We start from the raw sequence: 12,143 nt of genomic DNA on the forward strand, positions 1-12,143 counted from the left end.
CTATATAACTCTCCTTGTCATAGAATCATAATAGTCAAACCGAGCTGAAGACGAAGGTATTTGCATATAGTTTACTGTGGTTAAATCAAAGAACTTCTCTATTTCTCAATCATTTTAACTGAAAAATAGGATAAAAATCTTCCCATCATCTAAGTTTTCTAGATATTTGACCAGCATCCTAGTGTTTGCCTCACTGACTACCCACTATTCTTATTTTACCTTATTTCATTGAAATATTATTTTGAACTATTATAGACTTATAGACTTACAGAATGGAGAAGGCGATGGCACCCCACTCCAGTACTCTTGCCTGGAAAATCCCATGGATGGAGGAGCCTGGTGGGCTGCAGTCCATGGGGTCGCGAAGAGTTGGACACGACTGAGCGACTTTACTTCACTTTTCACTTTCATGCATTGGAGAAGGAAATGGCAACCCACTCCAGTGTTCTTGCCTGGAGAATCCCAGGGACGGGGGAGCCTGGTGGGCCGCCGTCTATGGGGTCACACAGAGTTGGACATGACTGAAGTGACTTAGCAGCAGACTTACAGAAAAGTTGAAAAAATAATATGAGAAAATGTTCCTTTACATCTCTCACCCTGCTTCCCCTAATGTTATCATCTTACATAACCATGATACAACGATCAAGAACAGGAAATTGCCCTTGATACAGTATTATCAACTAAACTATAAGCCTTTTTCTCAAATTTCAGCAATTTTCCCACTATTATCCATTCTCTGTTCAAGAGCCTCTTGATGAGGGTGAACGAGGAGAGTGAAAAAGCTGGCTTAAAACTCAGCATTCAAAATGCTAAGATCATGGCATCTGGTCCCATCACTTTGTGACAAATAGGGAAAAAAGTGGAAGTAGTGACAAGTTTTCTTTTCTTAGGCTCCAAAATCATTGTGGAGGGTGACTGCAGCCATGGAATTAAGAGACACTTGTTCCTTGGAAAGAAATGTCTGACAAACCTATACAGCATATTAAAAAGCACAGACATTACTTTGCCAACAAAGGTTCATATAGTCAAAGCTATGGTTTTGCCAGTAGTCATGTACAGATGTGCGAGTTGGACCCTAAAGAAGGCTGAACGCTGAAGAACTGATGCTTTTGAATTGTGATGCCAGAAAAGACGCGAGAATCCTTTGAACTGCCAGGAGAGCAAATTAATCAATCCCAAAGGAAATCAAGCCTGAATATTTATTGAAAAGACTAAGGCTGAAGGTAAAGCTCTAATACTTTGGCCAACTGATGAGAAGAGGCAACTCATTGAAAAAGACCCTGATGCTGTGAAACATTGAAGGCAACAGAAGGGGGAGGCAGAGGATGAGATTGTTAAATAGCATCACCAACTCAATGGACATGAATCTGAGCAAATTCTAGGAGATTGTGAAGGACAGGGGTGCCTGGCGTGCTGCAGTCCACAGAGTCACATAGAGTAGTACATGACTTAGCAACTGAACCACAACCATAAAATCTTAAATGTTTTTAATAATAATAAAATTTTTAACTTTTAATGAGTTTGAATATCTTACTGGTGGTAAGATATTAGGAAATTAATCGTATCTTGAGTATAGTTAGTATTTCCTAGAAGCAACCACAAAGGGATAGATATCCATTTTTGCAGGTCTCACAGCCCAGTTTTCTCTGAAGTATAGATCTCAGAAGGCCAATATGCACAGAGAGAACCACAGGAAAAGAAGAGTGGAGGAGAGGGAGTAGGGGAAGAGAAGTAACAGGAGCATGGGTTGAGTAAAGGAACGAAGACCAGGGATAAATAGGGCTAGAAAGGAAAAAATGAGATGCCAACAATCTGAGAGTTGCCTGCCATTTAGTTACCTGAGCTGTGTTTCAAACCTCCTGCTCTACTCAATTATTTCTTGGCATAGGCCAGAGTCCTCAGATAACTTTTTTTCATTTTTCCTATCATTCTCATCCACAATCTCAACTACAATTGCCTTTGAAAGGTACTCATCTGCTTCTCAAATGTTGTTCCCACAGAAAGAAGTCTTTAGAATCTGAATACTATTGTGTGTCCCAGCCATTAAAAAGAGCATTTATGGAGAGAAATTGGACAAATTGAGGTTATAAACCCCAGAAGGAACAATGTATTTTGACAAGAAAAATTGGTTGGCAAATGTTGAGATTTTTATGAGTAACCATGATGATTTTTTAAAGTAATTTATAATTTGTTCTGTGCTTTGTCACTGTTGTTTTGACTTGTGGCTTTTATCAGTGCATAAAGTTATTTTGTTGTCCTTATTTTTAGGAAGAGATTCACAGTACTGAAATATTTCAAATGCCAGTGATGTTAAATTTCTTGAATATTTTCCCTTTCTAGTGCCTGATGAGTCACTGGACTATCATTCTGTCCCAAGAACATTATGGTGACACCAGTCTTAGTCACAAATCCATTACCATTGTGGAGGCGGGGTGGCAGGATATGGGAAGAAATCTACACAATGAGAAGAATCTGTTTTAGCTTTAAAGTTGGAATTATTACCCACATATTAAAAGCAAATGTATTTTAAAGTAGACTTCCTAGCCTATAATTGCTCATTTACCCTATATCAAGTCTTCCCTGGTGGCTCAGATAGTAAAGAACCCACCTGCAATGCAGGAGACCTGGGTTCAATTCCTGGGTTGGGAAGATCCCCTGGAGAAGGGGACGGCAACCCACTCAAGTATTCTGGCCTGGAGAATTCCATGCAGTCCATGGGGTCACAAAGAGTCAGACACAACTTTCACTTTCACTCTCACTTTCACCCTCAGTTCATTTCAGTTGCTCAGTCACGTTGACACTTTGTGACCCCATGGACTGCAGCACACCAGGCCTCCATTTCCAGCACCAGCTCCCAGAGTTTACTCAAACTCATGTCTTGAGTCGCTGATGCCATCCAGCCATCTCATCCTCTGTCGTCCCCTTCTGCTCCTGCCTTCAATCTTTCCCAGCATCAGGGTCTTTTCAAATGAGTCAGTTCTTCCCATCAGGTGGCCAAAGTATTGGAGTTTCAGCTTCAACATCAGTTCTTCCAATGAATATTCAGGACCGACTTCCTTTAGGATGGACGGGCTGGATCTCCTTGCTGTCCAATGGACTCTCAAGAGTCTTCTCCAACACCACAGTTCAAAAGCAACTGTTCTTCGGTGCTCAGCTTTCTTAATAGTCCAACTCTCACATCCATACATGACTACAGGAAAACCATAGCCTTGACCAGACAGACCTTTGTTGACAAAGTAATGTCTCTGCTTTTTAATATGCTGTCTAGGTTGGTCATAACTTCTCTTCCAAGGAGTAAGCATCTTTTAATTTCATGGCTGCAGTCACCATCTGCAGTGATTTTGGAGCCTCCCAAAATAAAGTCTGTCACTATTTCCACTATTTTTCCATCTATTTGCCATGAAATGATGGGACCAGATGCCATGACCTTAGTTTTCTGAATGTTGAGCTTTAAGCCAACTTTTTCACTCTCCTCTTTCACTTTCATCAAGAGGCTCTTTAGCTCTTTGCTTTCTGCCATAAGGATGGTGCCATCTGCATATCTGAGGTTATTGATATTTCTCCTGGCAATCTCAATTCCATCTTGTGCTTCATCCAGCCAAGTGTTTCTCATGATGTACTCTGCATATAAGTTTAATAAGCATGGTGACAATATACAGCCTTGATGTACTCCTTTCCCTATTTGGAACCAGTCTTTTGTTCCATGTCCAGTTCTAACTGTTGCTTCCTGACCTGCATACAGATTTCTCAAGAGGCAGGTCAGGTGGTCTGTATTCCCATCTCTTTAAGAATTTTCAACAGTTTTTAAAGATTTACTGAGAATGACCCCACCCACCAGAACAAGACCCAGTTTCCTCCTCAGTCTCTCCCATTAGGAAGCTTCCATAAGCCTCTTATCCTTCTCCATCAGAGGGCAGACAGACTGAAAACCACAATCACAGAAAACTAACCAATCTGATCACATGGACCATAGCCTGGCCTAACTCAATGAAACATGAGCCATGCCTTGTAGGGCCACTCAAGACAGGCAAGTCATTGTGGACAGTTCTGACAAAATGTGGTCCACTGGAGAAGGGAATGGCAAACCACTTCAGTATTCTTGCCTTGAGAACCCCATGAACAGTGTGAAAAGGCTGAACATTAGGACACTGAAAGATGAACTCCTCAGTTGACAGGTGCCCAACATGCTACTGGAGATCAGTGGAGAAATAACTCCAGAAAGAGTGAAGGGATGGAGCCAAAGCAAAAACAATACCCAGTTGTGGATGTGACTGGTGATAGAAGCAAGTTTCAATGCTATAAAGAGCAATATTGCATAGGAACCTGGAATCTTAGGTCCATGAATCAAGGCAAATTGGAAGTGGTCAAACAGGAGATGGCAAGAGTGAATGTTGACATTCTAGGAATCAGCGAACTAAAATGGACTGGAATGGGTGAATTTAACTCAGATGACCATTATATCTACTACTGTGGGCAGGAATCCCTAGAAGAAATGGATTAGCCTTCATAGTCAACAAAAGAGTCCGAAATGCAGTACTTGGATGCAATCTCAAAAACAGACAGAATGATCTCTGTTTCTTTCCAAGGCAAACCATTTAATATCATGGTAATCCAAGTCTATGCCCTGACCAATAATGCTGAAGAAGCTGAAGTTGAACGATTCTATGAAGATCTACAAGACCCTCTAGAACTAACACCCAAAAAAGATATCCTTTCAAATATAGGGGACTGAAATGCAAAAGTAGGAAGTCAATAAACATCTGGAGTAATAGGCAAATTTGGCCTTGGAGTATGGAATGAAGCAGGGCAAATGTTAATAGAGTTCTACCAAGAGAATGCACTGGTCACAGCAAACATCCTCTTCCAACAACACAAGAGAAGACTCTACACATGGTCAATACTGAAATCAGATTGATTATATTCTTTGCAGCTAAAGATGGAGAAGCTCTATACAGTCAGCAAAAACAAAACCAGGAGCTGACTGTGGCTTAGATCTTGAACTTCTTATTGCCAAATTCAGACTGAAATTGAAGAAAGTAGGGAAAACCATTAGACCATTCAGGTATGACCTAAATCAAATCCCTTACAATTATACAGTGGAAGTGAGAAATAGATTCAAGGGATTAGATCTGATACAGTGCTTGATGAACTGTGGATGGAGATTCTTGACATTGTACAAGAGAAAGGGATCAAGATCATCCCCAAGAAAAAGAAATATAAAAAAGCGAAATGGCTGTCTGAAGAAGCATTACAAATAGCTGTGAAAAGAAGAGAAACGAAAGTGAAGGAGAAAAGGAAAGATATACCCATTTGAATGCAGAGTTCCAAAGAATAGCAAGGAGAGATAAGAAAGCTTTCCTCAGTGTTCAGTGCAAAGAAATTGAGGGAAACAATAGAATGGGAAAGACTAGAGAGCTCTTCAAGAAAATTAGAGATACCAAAGGAACATTTCATGCAAAGATGGGCTCAATAAAGGACAGAAATGGTAGGGATCTAACAGAAGCAGAAGATATTAAGAAGAGGTTGCAAGAATACACAGAAGAACTGTACAAAAAAGATCTTCACGACCCGGATAATTATGATCACTCGTATGATCACTCACCAAGAGCCAGACATCCTGGAATGTGAAGTCAAGTGGGCCTAAGAAGCATCACGGTGAACAAAGCTAGTGGAGGTGATGGAATTCCAGTTGAGCTTTTTCAAATCCTGAAAGATGATGCTGTGAAAGTGCTGCACTCAATATGCCAGCAAATTTGGAAAACTCAGCAGTGGCCACAGGACTGGAAAAGGTCAGTTTTCATTCCAATCCCAAAGAAAGGCAATGCCAAAGAATACTCAAACTACTGCACAATTGTACTCATCTCACATGCTACTAAAGTAATGCTCAAAATTCTCCAAGCCAGGCTTCAGCAATAAGTGAATGATGAACTTCTATATGTTCAGGCTGGTTTTAGAAAAGACAGAGAAACCAGAGTTCAAATTGCCAACATCCATTGGAATATAAAAAAAGCAAGAGAGAGTTCCAGAAAAACATCTATTTTTGCTTTATTGAAAGAGTACGTCAAGGCTGTATATTGTCACCATGCTTATTTAACTTCTATGCAGATTACATCATGAGAAACGCTGGGCTGGATGAAGCACAAGCTGGAATCAAGATTGTTGGGAGAAATGTCAATAACCTCAGATATGCAGATGACACTGCCCTTATGGCGGAAAGTGAAGAAGAACTAAAGAGCCTCTTGATGAAAGTGAAAGAGGTGAGTGAAAAAGTTGGCTTAAAGCTCAACATTCAGAAAACAGACATCATGGCATCCAGTCCCATCACTTCATGGGAAATAGATGGGGAAACAGTGGAAACTGGCAGACTATTTTTTTGGACTCCAAAATCACTGTAGATAGTGACTGCAGCCATGAAATTAAGATGCCTACTCTTTGGGAGAAAAGTTATAACCAACCTAGACAGCCTGTTAAAAAGCAGAGACATTACTTTGCCAACAAGGTCCGTCTAGTCAAGGCTATGGTTTTTCCTGTAGTCATGTATGGATGTGACAGTTAGACTATAAAGAAAGCTTAGTGCCAAAGAATTGATGCTTTTTAACAGTGGTGTTGGAGAAGACTCTTGAGAGACCCTTGGACTGTAAGGAGATCCAACCAGTCCATCCTAAAGGAAATCAGTCTTGAATGTTCATTGGAAGGATTGATGTTCAAGCTGAAACTCCAATAGTTTGGCCACCTGATGCAAAGAGCTGACTCATTTGAAAAGACTCTGATGCTGGGAAAGATTGAAGGCAGGAGGTGAAGGGGATGACAGAGGATGAGATGGTTGGATGGCATCACTGACTCAATGGACATGAGTTTGAGTAAACTCCAAGATTGGTACTGGACAGGGAGGCCTGGCATGCTGCAGTCCATGGCATCACAAAGAGTCAGACATGACTGAGCGACTGAATTAAACTGAAAGCCTTTGACTGTGTGATCAGCACAAACTGTGTTTTAGCATCTCCTGTGGAGGTACGGGTCAGCAGTGGACTGCCGCAGGGACAGGGGCTCTGGGTGCAACAGAGTTGGGTATGGCATAAGCCCCCTTGGAGGAGGTCATCATTAACCCCACCATAGAGCTGCCAGAACTTACAAAGGCCTGGGAAATAGACTCTTGGAGGGCACAAACAGAACCTTGTGTTCACCCAGACTCTGGAGAAAGGAGCAGTGATCCCACAAAAGACTGACCCAGACTTGCCCCAGAGAGTCTTGAGTCTCCAGTGGAGGTGTGGATCGGTGGTGGCCTGCTGCAGGGTTGGGAGCAGTGAATGTAGCAGTACACGGGATCTTTTGAAAGAGGTTGCCATTATCTTCATTATCTCCACCATAGTTTTGCTCCAGGTAAATGGCAGGAAGGGAACACATCTCCACTCCCCAACTTTCACCCTATTATCATGCTATCTCCATGTCCATGAAGTCCTGGGTTTCAGGGATATGCAGTTTGGATGCTATAGCTCATAATTCAATTTTCTTTTCATCAGCATGATAATGAGGTTTGGGTAGATTATCCTACAGAAAGACTGCATTCAATTACTAGATAGAATGAATGTAAGTCTTGATGTGTCCTCTTATGCCCTGTTATACCCCACTAAGAACAAAGCTGGAACACACCTACAGACTATCTGCTTTGTTTCCTTATTAAGCATGAAACTCATAAAAACAAGGCTCTGATAAACTTTCATATAGAGGAGATGAATACCAAATGTTGGCAAATTAGCAAAACATTGCATATTGTTGAAAAATCTAAACAGAAGAGCTTTTTTTCAAACATGATAAATAGATCAAATAGTTCTGTAAGAATTAAAACAGGTTGTTTTCCTAGTTATAAATATAACACAATATTAAGCCTTTCAGGTTTTCAGGGAAAATGAATTACAAGTGGAACATCAAGTAGTATTGACTTTGTTTTTCAATGCACCTCCAAGCTGGATGTTCAGGGATGTGATGATAGCCAAGGTCTGAATGGTAAACGCTGCAACTTGTCTCCTTTTTTAAAAAAACAAATTCAAACTCAAAGAAACTGGCATGGATATTCCATGCCATTTAATATTTTTCAACAGTTGGTGTATAACATTGACTACATCTTTGGTTTAATTGGATCTAAGTTTTGAAAGATAAATAAGGTAGTCTTGACCTTACCATTCAAGTATGACCTAAATCAAATCCCTTATGATTATACAGTGGAAGTGAGAAATAGATTTAAGGGACTAGATCTGATAGACAGAGTGCCTGATGAGCTATGGACAGGGGTTCCTAACATTGTACAGGAGACAGGGATCAAGACCATCCCCATGGAAAAGAAATGCAAACAAGCAAAATGGCTCTCTGGGGAGGCCTTACAAATAGCTGTGAAAAGAAGTGAAAAGCAAAGGAGAAAAAGAAAGATATAAGCATCTGAATGCAGTGTTCCAAAGAAATAGCAAGGAGAGATAAGAAAGCCTTTCTCAACGATCAGTTCAAAGAAATAGTTGAAAACAAAAGAATGGGAAAGACTAGAGATCTCTTCAAGAAAATTAGAGATACCAAGGGAACATTTCATGCAAAGATGGGCTCAATAAAGGACAGAAATGGTATGGACATAACAGAAGCAGAAGATATTAAGAAGAGGTGGCAAAAATACATAGAAGAACTGTAAAAAAAGATCTTCATGACCAAGATAATCATGATGGAGTGATCACTCACCTAGAGCAGACATCCTGGAATGTGAAGTCAAGTGGGCCTTAGAAAGCATCACTATGAACAAAGCTAGTGGAGATGATGGAATTCCAGTTGAGCTATTTCAAATCCTGAAAGATGATGCTGTGAAAGTGCTGCACTCAATATGCCAACAAATTTGGAAAACTCAGCAGTGGCCACAGGACTGGAAAAGGTCAGTTTCATTCCAATCCCAAAGAAAGGCAATGCCAAAGAATGCTCAGACTACCGCACCATTGCACTCATCTCACATGCTACTAAAGTAATGCTCAAAATTCTCCAAGCCAGGCTTCAGCAATATGTGAACCGTGAACTTCCAGATGTTCAAGCTGGTTTTAGAAAGAGCAGAGAACCAGAGGTCAAATTGCCAACATCCGCTGGATCATGGAAAAAGCAAGAGAGTTCCAGAAAAACATCTATTTCTGCTTTATTGACTAAGCCAAAGCCTTTGACTGTGTGGATCACAATAAACTGGAAAATTCTGAAAGAGATGGGAATACCAGACCACCTGACCTGCCTCTTGAGAAACCTATATGCAGGTCAGGAAGCAACAGTTAGAACTGGACATGGAACAACAGACTGGTTGCAAATAGGAAAAGGAGTATGTCAAGGCTGTATATTGTCACCCTGCTTATTTAACTTCTATGCAGAGTACATCATGAGAAACGCTGGGCTGGAAGAAGCACAAGCTGGAATCAAGATTGCCAAGAGAAATATCAATAATCTCAGATACGCAGATGACACCACCCTTATGGCAGAAAGTGAAAGGAACTCAAAAGCCTCTTGATGAAAGTGAAAGAGGAGAGTGAAAAAGTTGGCTTAAAGCTCAACATTCAGAAAATGAAGATCATGGTGTCTGGTCCCAGCACTTCATGGGAAAATAGACGGGAAACAATGGAAACAGTGGCAGACTATTTTTTGAGGCTCCAAATTCACTGCAGATGGTGATTACAGCCATGAAATTAAAAGACGCTTACCCCTTGGAAGGAAAGTTATGACCAACCTAGATAGCATATTGAAAAGCAGAGACATTACTTTGCCAACAAAGGTCCATCTAGTCAAGGCTATGGTTTTTCCAGCGGTCATGTATGGATGTGAGAGTTGGACTGCGAAGAAAGCTGAGCACCAAAGAATTGATGCTTTTGAACTATGGTGTTGGAGAAGACTCTTGACAGTCCCTTAGATTGCAAGGAGATCCAACCAGAGTCCCTTAGATTGCAAGGAGATCCAACCAGTCCATTCTAAAGGAGATCAGTCCTGGGTGTTCTTTGGAAAGAATGATGCTAAAGCTGAACTCCAGTACTTTGGCCACCTCACGCGAAGAGTTGACTCATTGGAAAAGACTCTGATGCTGGGAGTGATTGGGGGCAGGAGGAGAAGGGGACGACAGAGGATGAGATGGCTGGATGGCATCACCGAGTCGATGGAAGTGAGTCTGAGTGAAGTCCGGGAGTTGGTGATGGACAGGGAGGACTGGAATGCTGCGATTCATGGGGTCGCAAAGAGTCAGACACGACTGAGCGACTGAACTGAGATGAACTGAACTGATCTGATCTGAAAGACAGAGGACTGCTCAGGGCATCATGGCAGACAGTGATGGGAAATTATCTCTAGCAGATAGCTTGGCACATGTGGGCAGAGGGGAGCCAGTAAGGCAGTTGTCATAGACTGAGGGCCAGGGCCTGTCATCATTTATTTGAATTTCATTTTTAAAAAAAGATTGGTAAACTTTAACTTCAGGCTTTAGGTGACAGTGATATATCAATGCAGATTCAGTAATTATAATAATAAATGTACCACTCTGGTGGGGGAGTTGATAATGGAGGAGGCTATGCATATGCGGGAAAAAAATGCATATGGAGAATCTCAGTATTTTTCTCTCAGTTATGCTGTGAAGTTAAAACTACTCTACAAAAGACTATTAAAAAAACATTAAATAATAAAATATGATAATTTCTATTCTTTTACTTCCCCTCATAGGCCTTACTTACTTTTAAGTAGTTTGAAATTACTATTATTTTCTCAAACAGCACTGCTAATTTATACATATATTTGATACACAGCATTTTGATTCAACACTTGAAGCATCCTAGTAAAGAAATCATTTGCCTTTAGTTTCATTTTATAGCCTAGAAATACGTGTAACACTAACCCTTACCTCATTGCTGATCTCCATTCACATCTACAGGTATGACAGTGCGAAGGAGGAGGTATATGTACCTTATGGCCTCAGTTTTTCTCCATAAAACAGAAAGTTGACCTTCCTAACAGACCTTCTACAGATTAGTTAGGTTGGATGTCTGCAGGAACATTGCCTTTGAAATGATCTTATTTTGGGTACTACTTTGTTGTACCATTTTAGTAAGTGGATTAAGAGATATGGTTTCTGTGTTCTTCAGGCATTGATTTACTTTGGTTTTTCTATTTCATCATAATTAACACTTGAAATTACTAAAGAGTTTTAGAAACAAAATAAGTTCTCATGGAAGTGTTAGTAAAAATACTGTTAATCCTGTTTTATATAAATTTTATACATATTAATTTTTAGTCACTCAGTTGTGTCCGACTCTTTGTGACCCCATGGACTGTAGCCCACCAGGCCCCTCTGTCCATTGAATTCTCCAGGCAAGAATACTGGAGTTGGTTGCCATGCCCTTCCTTTTTCAAGGGATCTTCCTGATCCAGGGATCCAACATGAGTCTCCTGCATTGCAGACAGATTCCTTACCATCTGAGTCACCAGGAAAACCCAAATTGTATACAAAGAGATTGAAAAAGATCCCCTAACACAGGATATCTAGAGAGAACTGACCATTTGATCCAGTTCTGGTGATCAGAACTAATGTTTAATTGGTTTTCCAGAAATTGACCAAACCTGCAAATTGTTTTTGCCATTTGTAAATACAATGATGATATATAAGCTGAGACTTTCTGTCTGCTTCAGTTCAGTTCAGTTCAGTTCAGTTCAGTCCAGTCGTTCAGTCGTGTCCGACTCTTTGCGACCCCATGAATCGCAGCACGCCAGGCCTCCCTGTCCATCACCAACTCCCAGACTTCACTCAGACTCGCGTCCATCGAGTCAGTGATGCCATCCAGCCATCTCATCCTCTGTCGTCCCCTTCTTCTCCTGCCCCCAATCCCTCCCAGCATCAGAGTCTTTTCCAATGAGTCAACTCTTCGCATGATGTATTTCTCCAAATTCCTTTCTTTCCTGTCTGTAAGTTGATTGTTGAATGAGGAAAAATTATTTTACTTGGTTCTGACTATTAGGCAATTAATAGTCAATCTTTCATTATTCATCAGGGTTGGAAGGAGGAAAACTATTTGTCTGATGTTAGCGACTTAACATTATAAGAAATTATTTTTGGTGCTTAAAAAAATCTTATCAAAAACAACATATTTTAAACAGTG

This window comes from Ovis aries, chromosome 12 (genome assembly GCF_016772045.2).
Source record: "Ovis aries strain OAR_USU_Benz2616 breed Rambouillet chromosome 12, ARS-UI_Ramb_v3.0, whole genome shotgun sequence".
Taxonomy (NCBI): Eukaryota; Metazoa; Chordata; class Mammalia; order Artiodactyla; family Bovidae; genus Ovis; species Ovis aries.